This window comes from Ranitomeya imitator, chromosome 7 (assembly GCF_032444005.1).
Source record: "Ranitomeya imitator isolate aRanImi1 chromosome 7, aRanImi1.pri, whole genome shotgun sequence".
Taxonomy (NCBI): Eukaryota; Metazoa; Chordata; class Amphibia; order Anura; family Dendrobatidae; genus Ranitomeya; species Ranitomeya imitator.
Genome location: NC_091288.1, coordinates 140,527,061 through 140,543,372, shown reverse-complemented (window position 1 = coordinate 140,543,372; position 16,312 = coordinate 140,527,061). Strand labels below are relative to the sequence as shown.

At 37.1% G+C, this 16,312-nt stretch overlaps 1 non-coding gene across 1 annotated transcript; it reads left to right on the top strand.

Moving 5' to 3' along the window:
- The first annotated feature begins 64 nt into the window (after positions 1–64).
- On the top strand, positions 65–138 carry TRNAT-AGU (transfer RNA threonine (anticodon AGU)). The gene has a single exon. It is a non-coding gene; the product is annotated as a tRNA-Thr (tRNA).
- The last annotated feature ends 16,174 nt before the right edge of the window (positions 139–16,312 follow it).

The following is a 16,312-nucleotide window of genomic DNA, read 5'->3' as shown; positions in this document are numbered from 1 at the left end:
TTCAAAACCCAAGGCCTTGTCATCGATCCAGATTCTATTGCATTTCATAGGCTTTCCAGCTTGTGGTGCTGTGGCTTAGTTGGTTAAAGCGCCTGTCTAGTAAACAGGAGATCCTGAGTTCGAATCTCAGCAGTGCCTTGTTTTCATCATCTCAAAAAGAAACTTCCTATCTTTAAAATGGGAATTTCACTTGCATGAAACCTCAAATTTACCTTGGCTACGTCTCTATTGATAGTGCAATTGTGAGATGAAGAATGTCTTCTGTATAAGGGCCAAAAAGGAAGAAAGATGGCATCAAGCATGACAACTTAAAACCAGTGGATTTTATTTTGAAATTCCTCCTCTTTATGCATCTGACTCGCTAAGCAGGCTTTCTAAAGTATCACACCTTTTTGTCCTTTGGCTTAGTTGGTCTAAGTGCCTGTTTAGTAAACAGAAAATCTTGATTTCGAACGTCAGCAGTGGTTTTCTTTCTTCATCTCAGTTTGGGTCATTTTAGCCAAAAAAAGGTGGACTTTTGTTCTTGTATGACATTAAACAAGTCTTTACCACAGTCAAAACATAGTGCAGTTGAGAGAAAAAAAATCTCTGCTGTCGAAACGCTTAAAAAGGAATTAGACGATATAACTTTCTTTAGAGAATAAAGGATGGCATCAAGCATTTCAAAATAAAACCAGTGGAATTACACTTCTAACTCTGCAAAGTTTGATAGCAGCTTTCTTAAAAAGGAAGATAAACTTTCAAGCTTGACGTATCTACCGCTTTGGCTAGAAATGAAAACAAAACAATACAACATGAAACAAGCAGAATAAACCGACGAGGATGGGATTCGAACCCATGCATGCAGAGCACAATGGATTAGCAGTCCATCGCCTTAACCACTCGGCCACCTCGTCTACATGGCGCACATGTGCTGAGGAGAAAAGATGTAATGATTATTTTTACGGGTCAGTGTGTTTTCGTTGAAGATATTACAGTGTCTATTCTTTACAGTTAGAAGAAAAACAAGCACCAAGTTGAAGCTGTGCTAGAAGATGGATCATTCAATTATGGAACTTCAAAACCCAAGGCCTTGTCATCGATCCAGATTCTATTGCATTTCATAGGCTTTCCAGCTTGTGGTGCTGTGGCTTAGTTGGTTAAAGCGCCTGTCTAGTAAACAGGAGATCCTGAGTTCGAATCTTAGCAGTGCCTTGTTTTCATCATCTCAAAAAGAAACTTCCTATCTTAAAAATGGGAATTTCACTTGCATGAAACCTCAAATTTACCTTGGCTACGTCTTTACTGATAGTGCAATTGTGAGATGAAGAATGTCTTCTGTATAAGGGCCAAAAAGGAAGAAAGATGGCATCAATCATGACAACTTAAAACCAGTGGATTTTATTTTGAAATTCCTCCTCTTTATGCATCTGACTCGCTAAGCAGGCTTTCTAAAGTATCACACCTTTTTGTCCTTTGGCTTAGTTGGTCTAAGTGCCTGTTTAGTAAACAGAAAATCTTGATTTCGAACGTCAGCAGTGGTTTTCTTTCTTCATCTCAGTTTGGGTCATTTTAGCCAAAAAAAGGTGGACTTTTGTTCTTGTATGACATTAAAAAAGTCTTTACCACAGTCAAAACATAGTGCAGTTGAGAGAAAAAAAATCTCTGCTGTCGAAACGCTTAAAAAGGAATTAGACGATATAACTTTCTTTAGAGAATAAAGGATGGCATCAAGCATTTCAAAATAAAACCAGTGGAATTACACTTCTAACTCTGCAAAGTTTGATAGCAGCTTTCTTAAAAAGGAAGATAAACTTTCAAGCTTGACGTATCTACCGCTTTGGCTAGAAATGAAAACAAAACAATACAACATGAAACAAGCAGAATAAACCGACGAGGATGGGATTCGAACCCATGCATGCAGAGCACAATGGATTAGCAGTCCATCGCCTTAACCACTCGGCCACCTCGTCTACATGGCGCACATGCGCTAAGGAGAAAAGATGTAATGATTATTTTTACGGGTCAGTGTGTTTTCATTGAAGATATTACAGTGTCTATTCTTTACAGTTAGATTGGGGCAAACTCTTTTGGCCCTGCTGTGGCATTCCTTCAATCTGCCTATTCTGTGTCATAACTTGGAAGAAAAACAAGCACCAAGTTGAAGCTGTGCTAGAAGATGGATCATTCAATTATGGAACTTCAAAACCCAAGGCGTTGTCATCGATCCAGATTCTATTGCATTTCGTAGGCTTTCCAGCTTGTGGTGCTGTGGCTTAGTTGGTTAAAGCGCCTGTCTAGTAAACAGGAGATCCTGAGTTCGAATCTTAGCAGTGCCTTGTTTTCATCATCTCAAAAAGAAACTTCCTATCTTAAAAATGGGAATTTCACTTGCATGAAACCTCAAATTTACCTTGGCTACGTCTTTACTGATAGTGCAATTGTGAGATGAAGAATGTCTTCTGTATAAGGGCCAAAAAGGAAGAAAGATGGCATCAATCATGACAACTTAAAACCAGTGGATTTTATTTTGAAATTCCTCCTCTTTATGCATCTGACTCGCTAAGCAGGCTTTCTAAAGTATCACACCTTTTTGTCCTTTGGCTTAGTTGGTCTAAGTGCCTGTTTAGTAAACAGAAAATCTTGATTTCGAACGTCAGCAGTGGTTTTCTTTCTTCATCTCAGTTTGGGTCATTTTAGCCAAAAAAAGGTGGACTTTTGTTCTTGTATGACATTAAAAAAGTCTTTACCACAGTCAAAACATAGTGCAGTTGAGAGAAAAAAAATCTCTGCTGTCGAAACGCTTAAAAAGGAATTAGACGATATAACTTTCTTTAGAGAATAAAGGATGGCATCAAGCATTTCAAAATAAAACCAGTGGAATTACACTTCTAACTCTGCAAAGTTTGATAGCAGCTTTCTTAAAAAGGAAGATAAACTTTCAAGCTTGACGTATCTACCGCTTTGGCTAGAAATGAAAACAAAACAATACAACATGAAACAAGCAGAATAAACCGACGAGGATGGGATTCGAACCCATGCATGCAGAGCACAATGGATTAGCAGTCCATCGCCTTAACCACTCGGCCACCTCGTCTACATGGCGCACATGCGCTAAGGAGAAAAGATGTAATGATTATTTTTACGGGTCAGTGTGTTTTCATTGAAGATATTACAGTGTCTATTCTTTACAGTTAGATTGGGGCAAACTCTTTTGGCCCTGCTGTGGCATTCCTTCAATCTGCCTATTCTGTGTCATAACTTGGAAGAAAAACAAGCACCAAGTTGAAGCTGTGCTAGAAGATGGATCATTCAATTATGGAACTTCAAAACCCAAGGCCTTGTCATCGATCCAGATTCTATTGCATTTCGTAGGCTTTCCAGCTTGTGGTGCTGTGGCTTAGTTGGTTAAAGCGCCTGTCTAGTAAACAGGAGATTCTGAGTTCGAATCTTAGCAGTGCCTTGTTTTCATCATCTCAAAAAGAAACTTCCTATCTTAAAAATGGGAATTTCACTTGCATGAAACCTCAAATTTACCTTGGCTACGTCTTTACTGATAGTGCAATTGTGAGATGAAGAATGTCTTCTGTATAAGGGCCAAAAAGGAAGAAAGATGGCATCAATCATGACAACTTAAAACCAGTGGATTTTATTTTGAAATTCCTCCTCTTTATGCATCTGACTCGCTAAGCAGGCTTTCTAAAGTATCACACCTTTTTGTCCTTTGGCTTAGTTGGTCTAAGTGCCTGTTTAGTAAACAGAAAATCTTGATTTCGAACGTCAGCAGTGGTTTTCTTTCTTCATCTCAGTTTGGGTCATTTTAGCCAAAAAAAGGTGGACTTTTGTTCTTGTATGACATTAAAAAAGTCTTTACCACAGTCAAAACATAGTGCAGTTGAGAGAAAAAAAATCTCTGCTGTCGAAACGCTTAAAAAGGAATTAGACGATATAACTTTCTTTAGAGAATAAAGGATGGCATCAAGCATTTCAAAATAAAACCAGTGGAATTACACTTCTAACTCTGCAAAGTTTGATAGCAGCTTTCTTAAAAAGGAAGATAAACTTTCAAGCTTGACGTATCTACCGCTTTGGCTAGAAATGAAAACAAAACAATACAACATGAAACAAGCAGAATAAACCGACGAGGATGGGATTCGAACCCATGCATGCAGAGCACAATGGATTAGCAGTCCATCGCCTTAACCACTCGGCCACCTCGTCTACATGGCGCACATGCGCTAAGGAGAAAAGATGTAATGATTATTTTTACGGGTCAGTGTGTTTTCATTGAAGATATTACAGTGTCTATTCTTTACAGTTAGATTGGGGCAAACTCTTTTGGCCCTGCTGTGGCATTCCTTCAATCTGCCTATTCTGTGTCATAACTTGGAAGAAAAACAAGCACCAAGTTGAAGCTGTGCTAGAAGATGGATCATTCAATTATGGAACTTCAAAACCCAAGGCCTTGTCATCGATCCAGATTCTATTGCATTTCGTAGGCTTTCCAGCTTGTGGTGCTGTGGCTTAGTTGGTTAAAGCGCCTGTCTAGTAAACAGGAGATTCTGAGTTCGAATCTTAGCAGTGCCTTGTTTTCATCATCTCAAAAAGAAACTTCCTATCTTAAAAATGGGAATTTCACTTGCATGAAACCTCAAATTTACCTTGGCTACGTCTTTACTGATAGTGCAATTGTGAGATGAAGAATGTCTTCTGTATAAGGGCCAAAAAGGAAGAAAGATGGCATCAATCATGACAACTTAAAACCAGTGGATTTTATTTTGAAATTCCTCCTCTTTATGCATCTGACTCGCTAAGCAGGCTTTCTAAAGTATCACACCTTTTTGTCCTTTGGCTTAGTTGGTCTAAGTGCCTGTTTAGTAAACAGAAAATCTTGATTTCGAACGTCAGCAGTGGTTTTCTTTCTTCATCTCAGTTTGGGTCATTTTAGCCAAAAAAAGGTGGACTTTTGTTCTTGTATGACATTAAAAAAGTCTTTACCACAGTCAAAACATAGTGCAGTTGAGAGAAAAAAAATCTCTGCTGTCGAAACGCTTAAAAAGGAATTAGACGATATAACTTTCTTTAGAGAATAAAGGATGGCATCAAGCATTTCAAAATAAAACCAGTGGAATTACACTTCTAACTCTGCAAAGTTTGATAGCAGCTTTCTTAAAAAGGAAGATAAACTTTCAAGCTTGACGTATCTACCGCTTTGGCTAGAAATGAAAACAAAACAATACAACATGAAACAAGCAGAATAAACCGACGAGGATGGGATTCGAACCCATGCATGCAGAGCACAATGGATTAGCAGTCCATCGCCTTAACCACTCGGCCACCTCGTCTACATGGCGCACATGCGCTAAGGAGAAAAGATGTAATGATTATTTTTACGGGTCAGTGTGTTTTCATTGAAGATATTACAGTGTCTATTCTTTACAGTTAGATTGGGGCAAACTCTTTTGGCCCTGCTGTGGCATTCCTTCAATCTGCCTATTCTGTGTCATAACTTGGAAGAAAAACAAGCACCAAGTTGAAGCTGTGCTAGAAGATGGATCATTCAATTATGGAACTTCAAAACCCAAGGCCTTGTCATCGATCCAGATTCTATTGCATTTCGTAGGCTTTCCAGCTTGTGGTGCTGTGGCTTAGTTGGTTAAAGCGCCTGTCTAGTAAACAGGAGATTCTGAGTTCGAATCTTAGCAGTGCCTTGTTTTCATCATCTCAAAAAGAAACTTCCTATCTTAAAAATGGGAATTTCACTTGCATGAAACCTCAAATTTACCTTGGCTACGTCTTTACTGATAGTGCAATTGTGAGATGAAGAATGTCTTCTGTATAAGGGCCAAAAAGGAAGAAAGATGGCATCAATCATGACAACTTAAAACCAGTGGATTTTATTTTGAAATTCCTCCTCTTTATGCATCTGACTCGCTAAGCAGGCTTTCTAAAGTATCACACCTTTTTGTCCTTTGGCTTAGTTGGTCTAAGTGCCTGTTTAGTAAACAGAAAATCTTGATTTCGAACGTCAGCAGTGGTTTTCTTTCTTCATCTCAGTTTGGGTCATTTTAGCCAAAAAAAGGTGGACTTTTGTTCTTGTATGACATTAAACAAGTCTTTACCACAGTCAAAACATAGTGCAGTTGAGAGAAAAAAAATCTCTGCTGTCGAAACGCTTAAAAAGGAATTAGACGATATAACTTTCTTTAGAGAATAAAGGATGGCATCAAGCATTTCAAAATAAAACCAGTGGAATTACACTTCTAACTCTGCAAAGTTTGATAGCAGCTTTCTTAAAAAGGAAGATAAACTTTCAAGCTTGACGTATCTACCGCTTTGGCTAGAAATGAAAACAAAACAATACAACATGAAACAAGCAGAATAAACCGACGAGGATGGGATTCGAACCCATGCATGCAGAGCACAATGGATTAGCAGTCCATCGCCTTAACCACTCGGCCACCTCGTCTACATGGCGCACATGCGCTAAGGAGAAAAGATGTAATGATTATTTTTACGGGTCAGTGTGTTTTCATTGAAGATATTACAGTGTCTATTCTTTACAGTTAGATTGGGGCAAACTCTTTTGGCCCTGCTGTGGCATTCCTTCAATCTGCCTATTCTGTGTCATAACTTGGAAGAAAAACAAGCACCAAGTTGAAGCTGTGCTAGAAGATGGATCATTCAATTATGGAACTTCAAAACCCAAGGCCTTGTCATCGATCCAGATTCTATTGCATTTCGTAGGCTTTCCAGCTTGTGGTGCTGTGGCTTAGTTGGTTAAAGCGCCTGTCTAGTAAACAGGAGATCCTGAGTTTGAATCTTAGCAGTGCCTTGTTTTCATCATCTCAAAAAGAAACTTCCTATCTTAAAAATGGGAATTTCACTTGCATGAAACCTCAAATTTACCTTGGCTACGTCTTTACTGATAGTGCAATTGTGAGATGAAGAATGTCTTCTGTATAAGGGCCAAAAAGGAAGAAAGATGGCATCAATCATGACAACTTAAAACCAGTGGATTTTATTTTGAAATTTCTCCTCTTTATGCATCTGACTCTCTAAGCAGGCTTTCTAAAGTATCACACCTTTTTGTCCTTTGGCTTAGTTGGTCTAAGCGCCTTTTTAGTAAACAGAAAATCTTGATTTTGAACATCAGCAGTGGTTTTCTTTCTTCATCTCAGTTTGGGTGAGTAGTATATAAGGGCCAAAAAGGAAGAAAGATGGCATCAATCATGACAACTTAAAACCAGTGGATTTTATTTTGAAATTCCTCCTCTTTATGCATCTGACTCGCTAAGCAGGCTTTCTAAAGTATCACACCTTTTTGTCCTTTGGCTTAGTTGGTCTAAGCGCCTGTTTAGTAAACAGAAAATCTTGATTTCAAACGTCAGCAGTGGTTTTCTTTCTTCATCTCAGTTTGGGTCATTTTAGCCAAAAAAAAGTGGACTTTTGTTCTTGTATGACATTAAACAAGTCTTTACCACAGTCATAACATAGTGCAGTTGAGAGAAAAAAAATCTCTGCTGTCGAAACGCTTAAAAAGGAATTAGACGATATAACTTTCTTTAGAGAATAAAGGATGGCATCAAGCATTTCAAAATAAAACCAGTGGAATTACACTTCTAACTCTGCAAAGTTTGATAGCAGCTTTCTTAAAAAGGAAGATAAACTTTCAAGCTTGACGTATCTACCGCTTTGGCTAGAAATGAAAACAAAACAATACAACATGAAACAAGCAGATTAAACCGACGAGGATGGGATTCAAACCCATGCATGCAGAGCACAATGGATTAGCAGTCCATCGCCTTAACCACTCGGCCACCTCGTCTACATGGCGCACATGCGCTAAGGAGAAAAGATGTAATGATTATTTTTACGGGTCAGTGTGTTTTCGTTGAAGATATTACAGTGTCTATTCTTTACAGTTAGATTGGGGCAAACTCTTTTGGCCCTGCTGTGGCATTCCTTCAATCTGCCTATTCTGTGTCATAACTTGGAAGAAAAACAAGTACCAAATTGAAGCTGTGCTAGAAGATGGATCATTCAATTATGGAACTTCAAAACCCAAGGCCTTGTCATCGATCCAGATTCTATTGCATTTTGCAAATTGTCAATGTCGTTGAATGAATGCTATTCATAATTTACTTGGTTTCTTAATTGTCATGACTGAGAATGAAATCCTGTTCCACGTTTCTGTGTGCACGGAATGAAACTCAACTCAATGTTGTCTTGTTAAGAAAACCACTTGAAAGGTTTGATCGGTGCTTACATCTTCCCTAGATTTCATGGGCTTTCCAGCTTGTGGTGCTGTGGCTTAGTTGGTTAAAGCGCCTGGCTAGTAAACAGGAGATCCTGAGTTCGAATCTCAGCAGTGCCTTGTTTTCATCATCTCAAAAAGAAACTTCCTATCTTAAAAATGGGAATTTCACTTGCATGAAACCTCAAATTTACCTTGGCTACGTCTTTACTCATAGTGCAGTTGTGAGATGAAGAATGTCTTCTGTATATGGGCCAAAAAGGAAGAAAGATGGCATCAAGCATGACCACTTAAAATCAGTGGATTTTATTTTGAAATTCCTCCTCTTTATGCATCTGACTCGCTAAGCAGGCTTTCTAAAGTATCACACCTTTTTGTCCTTTGGCTTAGTTGGTCTAAGCGACTGTTTAGTAAACAGAAAATCTTGATTTCAAACGTCAGCAGTGGTTTTCTTTCTTCATCTCAGTTTGGGTCATTTTAGCCAAAAAAAAGTGGACTTTTGTTCTTGTATGACATTAAACAAGTCTTTACCACAGTCATAACATAGTGCAGTTGAGAGAAAAAAAATCTCTGCTGTCGAAACGCTTAAAAAGGAATTAGACGATATAACTTTCTTTAGAGAATAAAGGATGGCATCAAGCATTTCAAAATAAAACCAGTGGAATTACACTTCTAACTCTGCAAAGTTTGATAGCAGCTTTCTTAAAAAGGAAGATAAACTTTCAAGCTTGACGTATCTACCGCTTTGGCTAGAAATGAAAGCAAAACAATACAACATGAAACAAGCAGATTAAGGGCCAAAAAGGAAGAAAGATGGCATCAAGCATGACAACTTAAAACCAGTGGATTTTATTTTGAAATTTCTCCTCTTTATGCATCTGACTCTCTAAGCAGGCTTTCTAAAGTATCACACCTTTTTATCCTTTGGCTTAGTTGGTCTAAGCGCCTTTTTAGTAAACAGAAAATCTTGATTTCGAACGTCAGCAGTGGTTTTCTTTCTTCATCTCAGTTTGGGTCATTTTAGCCAAAAAAAAGTGGACTTTTGTTCTTGTATGACATTAAACAAGTCTTTACCACAGTCATAACATAGTGCAGTTGAGAGAAAAAAAATCTATGCTGTCGAAACGCTTAAAAAGGAATTAGACGATATAACTTTCTTTAGAGAATAAAGGATGGCATCAAGCATTTCAAAATAAAACCAGTGGAATTACACTTCTAACTCTGCAAAGTTTGATAGCAGCTTTCTTAAAAAGGAAGATAAACTTTCAAGCTTGACGTATCTACCGCTTTGGCTAGAAATGAAAACAAAACAATACAACATGAAACAAGCAGATTAAGGGCCAAAAAGGAAGAAAGATGGCATCAAGCATGACAACTTAAAACCAGTGGATTTTATTTTGAAATGTATCCTCTTTATGCATCTGACTCTCTAAGCAGGCTTTCTAAAGTATCACACCTTTTTGTCCTTTGGCTTAGTTGGTCTAAGCGCCTTTTTAGTAAACAGAAAATCTTGATTTTGAACATCAGCAGTGGTTTTCTTTCTTCATCTCAGTTTGGGTGAGTAGTATATAAGGGCCAAAAAGGAAGAAAGATGGCATCAAGCATGACAACTTAAAACCAATGGATTTTATTTTGAAATTCCTCCTCTTTATGCATCTGACTCGCTAAGCAGGCTTTCTAAAGTATCACACCTTTTTGTCCTTTGGCTTAGTTGGTCTAAGCGCCTGTTTAGTAAACAGAAAATCTTGATTTCAAACGTCAGCAGTGGTTTTCTTTCTTCATCTCAGTTTGGGTCATTTTAGCCAAAAAAAGTGGACTTTTGTTCTTGTATGACATTAAACAAGTCTTTACCACAGTCATAACATAGTGCAGTTGAGAGAAAAAAAATCTATGCTGTCGAAACGCTTAAAAAGGAATTAGACGATATAACTTTCTTTAGAGAATAAAGGATGGCATCAAGCATTTCAAAATAAAACCAGTGGAATTACACTTTTTACTCTGCAAAGTTTGATAGCAGCTTTCTTAAAAAGGAAGATAAACTTTCAAGCTTGACGTATCTACCGCTTTGGCTAGAAATGAAAACAAAACAATACAACATGAAACAAGCAGATTAAGGGCCAAAAAGGAAGAAAGATGGCATCAAGCATGACAACTTAAAACCAGTGGATTTTATTTTGAAATTTCTCCTCTTTATGCATCTGACTCTCTAAGCAGGCTTTCTAAAGTATCACACCTTTTTGTCCTTTGGCTTAGTTGGTCTAAGCGACTGTTTAGTAAACAGAAAATCTTGATTTCAAACGTCAGCAGTGGTTTTCTTTCTTCATCTCAGTTTGGGTCATTTTAGCCAAAAAAAAGTGGACTTTTGTTCTTGTATGACATTAAACAAGTCTTTACCACAGTCATAACATAGTGCAGTTGAGAGAAAAAAAATCTCTGCTGTCGAAACGCTTAAAAAGGAATTAGACGATATAACTTTCTTTAGAGAATAAAGGATGGCATCAAGCATTTCAAAATAAAACCAGTGGAATTACACTTCTAACTCTGCAAAGTTTGATAGCAGCTTTCTTAAAAAGGAAGATAAACTTTCAAGCTTGACGTATCTACCGCTTTGGCTAGAAATGAAAGCAAAACAATACAACATGAAACAAGCAGATTAAGGGCCAAAAAGGAAGAAAGATGGCATCAAGCATGACAACTTAAAACCAGTGGATTTTATTTTGAAATTTCTCCTCTTTATGCATCTGACTCTCTAAGCAGGCTTTCTAAAGTATCACACCTTTTTATCCTTTGGCTTAGTTGGTCTAAGCGCCTTTTTAGTAAACAGAAAATCTTGATTTCGAACGTCAGCAGTGGTTTTCTTTCTTCATCTCAGTTTGGGTCATTTTAGCCAAAAAAAAGTGGACTTTTGTTCTTGTATGACATTAAACAAGTCTTTACCACAGTCATAACATAGTGCAGTTGAGAGAAAAAAAATCTATGCTGTCGAAACGCTTAAAAAGGAATTAGACGATATAACTTTCTTTAGAGAATAAAGGATGGCATCAAGCATTTCAAAATAAAACCAGTGGAATTACACTTCTAACTCTGCAAAGTTTGATAGCAGCTTTCTTAAAAAGGAAGATAAACTTTCAAGCTTGACGTATCTACCGCTTTGGCTAGAAATGAAAACAAAACAATACAACATGAAACAAGCAGATTAAGGGCCAAAAAGGAAGAAAGATGGCATCAAGCATGACAACTTAAAACCAGTGGATTTTATTTTGAAATGTATCCTCTTTATGCATCTGACTCTCTAAGCAGGCTTTCTAAAGTATCACACCTTTTTGTCCTTTGGCTTAGTTGGTCTAAGCGCCTTTTTAGTAAACAGAAAATCTTGATTTTGAACATCAGCAGTGGTTTTCTTTCTTCATCTCAGTTTGGGTGAGTAGTATATAAGGGCCAAAAAGGAAGAAAGATGGCATCAAGCATGACAACTTAAAACCAATGGATTTTATTTTGAAATTCCTCCTCTTTATGCATCTGACTCGCTAAGCAGGCTTTCTAAAGTATCACACCTTTTTGTCCTTTGGCTTAGTTGGTCTAAGCGCCTGTTTAGTAAACAGAAAATCTTGATTTCAAACGTCAGCAGTGGTTTTCTTTCTTCATCTCAGTTTGGGTCATTTTAGCCAAAAAAAGTGGACTTTTGTTCTTGTATGACATTAAACAAGTCTTTACCACAGTCATAACATAGTGCAGTTGAGAGAAAAAAAATCTCTGCTGTCGAAACGCTTAAAAAGGAATTAGACGATATAACTTTCTTTAGAGAATAAAGGATGGCATCAAGCATTTCAAAATAAAACCAGTGGAATTACACTTTTTACTCTGCAAAGTTTGATAGCAGCTTTCTTAAAAAGGAAGATAAACTTTCAAGCTTGACGTATCTACCGCTTTGGCTAGAAATGAAAACAAAACAATACAACATGAAACAAGCAGATTAAGGGCCAAAAAGGAAGAAAGATGGCATCAAGCATGACAACTTAAAACCAGTGGATTTTATTTTGAAATTTCTCCTCTTTATGCATCTGACTCTCTAAGCAGGCTTTCTAAAGTATCACACCTTTTTATCCTTTGGCTTAGTTGGTCTAAGCGACTTTTTAGTAAACAGAAAATCTTGATTTCGAACGTCAGCAGTGGTTTTCTTTCTTCATCTCAGTTTGGGTCATTTTAGCCAAAAAAAAGTGGACTTTTGTTCTTTTATGACATTAAACAAGTCTTTACCACAGTCATAACATAGTGCAGTTGAGAGAAAAAAAATCTATGCTGTCGAAACGCTTAAAAAGGAATTAGACGATATAACTTTCTTTAGAGAATAAAGGATGGCATCAAGCATTTCAAAATAAAACCAGTGGAATTACACTTCTAACTCTGCAAAGTTTGATAGCAGCTTTCTTAAAAAGGAAGATAAACTTTCAAGCTTGACGTATCTACCGCTTTGGCTAGAAATGAAAACAAAACAATACAACATGAAACAAGCAGATTAAGGGCCAAAAAGGAAGAAAGATGGCATCAAGCATGACAACTTAAAACCAGTGGATTTTATTTTGAAATTTCTCCTCTTTATGCATCTGACTCTCTAAGCAGGCTTTCCAAAGTATCACACCTTTTTGTCCTTTGGCTTAGTTGGTCTAAGCGCCTGTTTAGTAAACAGAAAATCTTGATTTCGAACGTCAGCAGTGGTTTTCTTTCTTCATCTCAGTTTGGGTCATTTTAGCCAAAAAAAAGTGGACTTTTGTTCTTGTATGACATTAAACAAGTCTTTACCACAGTCATAACATAGTGCAGTTGTGAGAAAAAAAATCTATGCTGTCGAAACGCTTAAAAAGGAATTGGACGATATAACTTTCTTTAGAGAATAAAGGATGGCATCAAGCATTTCAAAATAAAACCAGTGGAATTACACTTCTAACTCTGCAAAGTTTGATAGCAGCTTTCTTAAAAAGGAAGATAAACTTTCAAGCTTGTCGTATCTACCGCTTTGGCTAGAAATGAAAACAAAACAATACAACATGAAACAAGCAGATTAAACCGACGAGGATGGGATTCAAACCCATGCAAGCAGAGCACAATGGATTAGCAGTCCATCGCCTAAACCACTCGGCCACCTCGTCTACATGGCACACATGCGCTAAGGAGAAAAGATGTAATGATTATTTTTACGGGTCAGTGTGTTTTCGTTGAAGATATTACAGTGTCTATTCTTTACAGTTAGATTGGGGCAAACGCTTTTGGCCCTGCTGTGGCATTCCTTCAATCTGCCTATTCTGTGTCATAACTTGGAAGAAAAACAAGTACCAAATTGAAGCTGTGCTAGAAGATGGATCATTCAATTATGGAATTTCAAAACCCAAGGCCTTGTCATCGATCCAGATTCTATTGCATTTTGCAAATTGTCAATGTCGTTAAATGAATGCTATTCATAATTTACTTGGTTTCTTAATTGTCATGACAGAGAATGAAATCCTGTTCCACGTTTCTGTGTGCACGGAATGAAACTCAACTCAATGTTGTCTTGTTAAGTTAACCACTTGAAAGGTTTGATCGGTGCTTACATCTTCCCTAGATTTCATAGGCTTTCCAGCTTGTGGTGCTGTGGCTTAGTTGGTTAAAGCGCCTGTCTAGTAAACAGGAGATCCTGAGTTCGAATCTCAGAAGTGCCTTGTTTTCATCATCTCAAAAAGAAACTTCCTATCTTAAAAATGGGAATTTCACTTGCATGAAACCTCAAATTTACCTTGGCTACGTCTTTACTCATAGTGCAGTTGTGAGATGAAGAATGTCTTCTGTATATGGGCCAAAAAGGAAGAAAGATGGCATCAAGCATGACCACTTAAAATCAGTGGATTTTATTTTGAAATTCCTCCTCTTTATGCATCTGACTCGCTAAGCAGGCTTTCTAAAGTATCACACCTTTTTGTCCTTTGGCTTAGTTGGTCTAAGCGCCTGTTTAGTAAACAGAAAATCTTGATTTCAAACGTCAGCAGTGGTTTTCTTTCTTCATCTCAGTTTGGGTCATTTTAGCCAAAAAAAAGTGGACTTTTGTTCTTGTATGACATTAAACAAGTCTTTACCACAGTCATAACATAGTGCAGTTGAGAGAAAAAAAATCTCTGCTGTCGAAACGCTTAAAAAGGAATTAGACGATATAACTTTCTTTAGAGAATAAAGGATGGCATCAAGCATTTCAAAATAAAACCAGTGGAATTACACTTCTAACTCTGCAAAGTTTGATAGCAGCTTTCTTAAAAAGGAAGATAAACTTTCAAGCTTGACGTATCTACCGCTTTGGCTAGAAATGAAAACAAAACAATACAACATGAAACAAGCAGATTAAGGGCCAAAAAGGAAGAAAGATGGCATCAAGCATGACAACTTAAAACCAGTGGATTTTATTTTGAAATTTCTCCTCTTTATGCATCTGACTCTCTAAGCAGGCTTTCTAAAGTATCACACCTTTTTATCCTTTGGCTTAGTTGGTCTAAGCGCCTTTTTAGTAAACAGAAAATCTTGATTTCGAACGTCAGCAGTGGTTTTCTTTCTTCATCTCAGTTTGGGTCATTTTAGCCAAAAAAAAGTGGACTTTTGTTCTTGTATGACATTAAACAAGTCTTTACCACAGTCATAACATAGTGCAGTTGAGAGAAAAAAAATGTATGCTGTCGAAACGCTTAAAAAGGAATTAGACGATATTACTTTCTTTAGAGAATAAAGGATGGCATCAAGCATTTCAAAATAAAACCAGTGGAATTACACTTCTAACTCTGCAAAGTTTGATAGCAGCTTTCTTAAAAAGGAAGATAAACTTTCAAGCTTGACGTATCTACCGCTTTGGCTAGAAATGAAAACAAAACAATACAACATGAAACAAGCAGATTAAGGGCCAAAAAGGAAGAAAGATGGCATCAAGCATGACAACTTAAAACCAGTGGATTTTATTTTGAAATTTATCCTCTTTATGCATCTGACTCTCTAAGCAGGCTTTCTAAAGTATCACACCTTTTTGTCCTTTGGCTTAGTTGGTCTAAGCGCCTTTTTAGTAAACAGAAAATCTTGATTTTGAACGTCAGCAGTGGTTTTCTTTCTTCATCTCAGTTTGGGTGAGTAGTATATAAGGGCCAAAAAGGAAGAAAGATGGCATCAAGCATGACAACTTAAAACCAATGGATTTTATTTTGAAATTCCTCCTCTTTATGCATCTGACTCGCTAAGCAGGCTTTCTAAAGTATCACACCTTTTTGTCCTTTGGCTTAGTTGGTCTAAGCGCCTGTTTATTAAACAGAAAATCTTGATTTCGAACGTCAGCAGTGGTTTTATTTCTTCATCTCAGTTTTGGTCATTTTAGCCAAAAAAAAGTGGACTTTTGTTCTTGTATGACATTAAACAAGTCTTTACCACAGTCATAACATAGTGCAGTTGAGAGAAAAAAAATCTATGCTGTCGAAACGCTTAAAAAGGAATTAGACGATATAACTTTCTTTAGAGAATAAAGGATGGCATCAAGCATTTCAAAATAAAACCAGTGGAATTACACTTCTAACTCTGCAAGGTTTGATAGCAGCTTTCTTAAAAAAGAAGATAAACTTTCAAGCTTGACGTATCTACCGCTTTGGCTAGAAATGAAAACAAAACAATACAACATGAAACAAGCAGATTAAGGGCCAAAAAGGAAGAAAGATGGCATCAAGCATGACAACTTAAAACCAGTGGATTTTATTTTGAAATTTCTCCTCTTTATGCATCTGACTCTCTAAGCAGGCTTTCTAAAGTATCACACCTTTTTATCCTTTGGCTTAGTTGGTCTAAGCGCCTTTTTAGTAAACAGAAAATCTTGATTTCGAACGTCAGCAGTGGTTTTCTTTCTTCATCTCAGTTTGGGTCATTTTAGCCAAAAAAAAGTGGACTTTTGTTCTTGTATGACATTAAACAAGTCTTTACCACAGTCATAACATAGTGTAGTTGAGAGAAAAAAAATCTATGCTGTCGAAACACTTAAAAAGGAATTAGACGATATAACTTTCTTTAGAGAATAAAGGATGGCAT